Consider the following 4,918-nt stretch of genomic DNA (forward strand, 5'->3'; position numbering starts at 1 on the left):
GGAAAGACACAGCAGGGAAGGAAGCCACAGACAAGGAGACCGAGATAGGACAAAGTACAGACAAGGCACTGGAACAAGACACAAGGACAAAGACACAGGGACCAGGATATACTGCCTCCTGGAGGGCGGACAAAGATCAAGGCAGTAGCACAGAGAAAAGCCTCCAGAGAGGGAGTAACTCAGAGCAAGACCTGGCAAACTCAGAAGCTAAACACTAACTGAGCTAACACATTGCGCAGGCCCAGACCACAGGGTGGAGCTGCACTATATACAGGAGGCCTCTTGGTAATTGGTCAGGAACTGATTAGACAGATGCACCTGATTCCTATGAGAACCAGAGAGTTCAGGCGCCGGCCCCCTATACACATAGCCATGAAGCATGCAGAGAGACAGAATATGCAGCTGGCATGAAACAGAAACCACATCATGACCTGGAGCAGTGGGTAAGATAGTGTGAGAGATGTGAGGCCATGCCGTGATGCCAGCAGAGTTCTTACAGTGGGCACATAGCCTAAGTGTATGTGTCCACAATCAGGAAACGCTGAGGGTCGGCTGCTGTGTATTTGTGAAGCATCCAACCCGCAGCAGCCAGATGTTACAGTATAGTGGATGGGATTTCAAGAAATTCCATCTCTTCTATGTGTCCACAGACACCCGCACCTCACCCACAAAGACGGACATGCGGCCCGTCTCTCCAGACCCCAGCATGTCAATTTATCTTGCATAGATGCGAGTCTCCGCAAGAGAAATCTCACCCTTGCAATGTATAGGAAGCGATGATTCTGCACGGTTCAATGAACACATGCGGAATGACCTGTGTTCAAAAGATGGCAGAACTTTGGACGCCGCAGATGTCTGTGGCATCCAAAGTGCTGCCATTTCCAGATTGTCTGCATATACCCTAAAAAAATGGGTATTATACCTACCGATAATTCGGTTTCCAGGAGTCCATCCTGACAGCACACTGGAGGACGTCCTCCTCCTCCTTGCAGGGACAGGAAAAACAACACGAGAGGTTAAAAGGTCCCACTCCGCCCCCTTTCCTTTAGTGTTTTGACAAGTAGCACACCATGGATAGATATACTTTGAAATCTTTATTAACCAAACATTACAGCATATGAAATAGTATACATAGGGGGGAGGAAGTAACGGTGCTGTCAGGATGGACTCCTGGAAACCGAATTATCGGTAGGTATAATACCCATTTTCCAGGACGTCCCCCTGACAGTACACTGGAGAATACCAAAGAAAACCTCCTTTAGGGTGGGACAACTGCTTGGAGAACTTTTCTCCCAAATGACGTTTGCTGGGTTGCTAATACATCAAGTTTATAATGCTTACAGAATGGGTTTACTCTGGCCCAAGTTGCGGCCTTGCAAATCTGATCTAGGGACGCCCCTGCTTGCTCAGCCCACGATGCTGAAACAGCCCTAGTAGAATGTGCTTTAATTCCTGTTTGGCAATCTATCCCCTCTGATGAGTAGGCTTTTGAAATTGTAGTCGTGATCCATCTAGCTATTGAAGCCTTGGAAGCTTTTTTACCTTTATTCTTACCCCCAAACAGAATAAAAAGATTAGAATCCTTCCTCCAGGAGCTAGTGGTCTCTAAATAGTTTAATACTGCCCGTCTGACATCAAGGGAGTGTAATGCCTGCTCTTTTTCATTAGAAGGGTTCTCACAAAAGGAAGGTAAAATTATCTCCTGGTTTCGATTTTTAACTGAGGCTATTTTAGGGATGAATGCTGGATCTAATTTTAGTATTATATGGTCCTCTCGGACCTGAAGGTATGGATCCTTAATTGATAGAGCCTGAATTTCACCTACGCGTTTAGCTGTTGTAATCGCTACTAAAAAGGCCGTCTTCCAGGTACATATTGAAATAGGCATGTCCTCCTCAAGAGTATAAGGATTTTTACATAGAGCCCTGAGGACCAGATTTAAGTCCCACGTAGGAGCTAGCTGTCTTAAGGTAGGCCGTAATCTCTGGATAGCCTTCACAAATCTAATTATCCAGGGGTGGGAGGCCAATGGATAATCCAAGAAAGTACTGAGGGCCGAGATCTGAACTTTAAGAGTACTCGGCCTAAACCCCAAGTTAAAGCCAGATTGTAGAAAATTCAAAACTCTAGGAACATCCAAGGCTCCCGGTATCACGGCCGACCTGCCACTTTCCATACAAAATTTCTTCCAGATTTTGTGGTAGATGGCTGCGGTCACAGGCTTCCTACTAGCCTGGATGGTTGTAATTACTTCATCCGAAAGACCTCTGGCTTTCAAGATGTCCCTCTCAGGATCCATGCTGATAGATGTAATCTCTCCGGGTCTTGGTGTAATACAGGCCCTTGATGAATGATATCCTTCCATAACGGGAGTTTGATAGGGTTTTCCGTTGTCATGGCTCCCAACAATGGGAACCAGCTTCTCTTTGGCCAAAATGGTACAATTGTCAGTACTGTTGCCTGGTCCTCTTGAATTTTCCTGAGCACTACTGGAATAAGTGCTATTGGGGGAAAGGCATAAGACAGAGGTTCGTTCCATGTTTGACTTAAGGCGTCGACTGCTTCTGGCATGTCTGAAGGGTTGAGGGAATAAAATCTGGGCACCTTCAAATTTTTTCTTGTGGCGAACAAATCTATCCCGGGAGTTCCCCAACGGTGGCATAGTATTTGAAAAATTTTCTGATTCAATTCCCATTCTGTTGGACAAACCTTTCTTCTGCTTAGGTAGTCGGCTAGAATATTTTGAGATCCTTCTAGATGCACTGCTCTTATTGACAGGACCGTGTTTTCTGACCAAGCAAATATTCTTTGCGCTAGATCTTGAAGAGCCTTGTGTCTGGAACCTCCATGGTGTCTCAAAAAGGATACTGCTGTCACCTTGTCTGATAGGATTTTTACGTGTCTGTTCTTTAGACGGGAACGGTTTCTTCTGAGAGCTTCCCAGACTGTGTAAAGTTCTCTGTAGTTTGATGACATATGACTGATCTCTTCGGGCCACTTGCCCTGAAAGAATCTTCCTCCCAATTGTGCTCCCCATCCCCACTGACTTGCGTCCATGGTGATTACCACACAAGGGGTTGAGATGCAAGGAACACCCATTCTTAGGTTGCAGTCTTGAGTCCACCATCGTAGCGACCTTCTTACATTTGTTGATAGCTGTAGCTTTCTGTCTAGTGATGAATGACAATGATCCCATACCGTGAGGATTTGTTCTTGTAATGGCCTTGAGTGAGCCTGAGCCCATCTGACACAAGGGATGCAAGCTGTCATCTTCCCCAAAATTTTCATGGCTGATCTTATAGTAACTGGACTCTTTAGGAACTCTAAAATCATCTTCTTTATCGAGATCCGTTTGTCTTTCGGCAAAGAGGATTGTCTGGTTGTAGAATCCAAGAGTACTCCCAGGAATATTTTTCGGGATTCGGGCCTTAGATGTGACTTTTTTCGGTTTACCACCCATCCTAGATGTTCCAATACTGCTATGACCCGATCTCTGTTTTGCAGCAGAATGTCCTCTGTTCGTGCTACTACAAGAAAATCGTCCAAGTATGGAATTATTGTTATTCCTTGGTTTCTTAGGTAAGCCACCACCTCTTCTACCAATTTCGTGAATATTCTTGGAGCCAATGCTAGACCAAATGGGAGGCATTGAAATTGGAAGTGGCAGGTTTGGTCCGGGAATCTCACCGAGAACCTCAGCAGCTCCTGAGATGAGGAATGGATTTGAACCTGATAATACGCACTCTTCAGATCGAGAGTGCACATTGCCGAGTCCTTGCTTATAAGGTGAATGGTTGACCTTATCGATTCCTTTCTGAATCTTTTGTACTTGACGTACACATTCAGATGTTTAAATTTATTATTGTACGGGTTTCCCCTGACGATTTTGGGATCGAAAATAGAGAGGAATAGTGACCTGCGCCTATTTCTGGAGAGGGAACCCGAACTATGACCTGGGAGCTGAACAGTTTTTGCAGGTCTGCAAACATTGGGGAGTTTGTAGCTACCACTGTTGGTGCGATACACCTTTGTGATACGCGAGATATCAGCTCTATTTTGTAACCCTCTGATATTATATTGAGGACATAACTGTTGTCTGAGATCCGACTCCAGTTGTTTAGAAAGAGGCTTAGTCTCCCGCCTATACCTATGGCGTCATTGTCTTCTTGGTCTATAGCTTGAACCAAAAAGGGAACGTCTTCCCCCTCTGTTCTGCGCGTAGGAACCTTTGAAGGTCCCCCTGCTTGATTTCCATTGTTGTCTATACTCAGGTTGTCTGCGGGGGGGGAGGGGGGAAGGAAGTGGTCTTTTCCGAAAGGGCTGGAATTTCCTAGGTTTATCCTCAGGGAACCCTTTTTTACTATCTGATGCAGATTCTAAAATGTCATCTAAAGCCTGACCGAATATCCTGGAGCCTGTGAATGGAATGGCACACAGCTTATTTTTAGATGCGTTATCCCCCGACCAATATCTAAGCCAAATAGCCCTGCGGGATGCATTAGATAAGGAGCTATTTCTAGTTGCAAATCTAACGGACTCAGCTGAAGTGTCCTCCATGAAGGCCGTGGCTGACTTTATGATAGGCAGGGAAGCAATTATATCTACCCGTGGGGTTTTATTAATTACATGTTCTTCAAATTGTCCCATCCACAGGAACATGGACCTTGCTACTGACGTGGCTGCGATGTTAGTCTTTATTAGAGCCGCTGAGGTTTCCCAGGCTCGACGTAAAAGGATATCCGCCTTGCGGTCCATTGCATCCTTGAGGCTGGATGAATCCTCAAAAGGAATGGATGTCTTCTTTGCAACCTTGGTTATGGGAACATCTACTTTAGGAATTTCTTCCCAAGTCTTGATCTCTTCTGGATCAAATGGTAGACGGTTTTTAAACTCTCGGGACATCACCAATCTACATTCC

The sequence above is a fragment of the Ranitomeya imitator genome, chromosome 4, assembly GCF_032444005.1.
Source record: "Ranitomeya imitator isolate aRanImi1 chromosome 4, aRanImi1.pri, whole genome shotgun sequence".
NCBI classification, from domain to species: domain Eukaryota; kingdom Metazoa; phylum Chordata; class Amphibia; order Anura; family Dendrobatidae; genus Ranitomeya; species Ranitomeya imitator.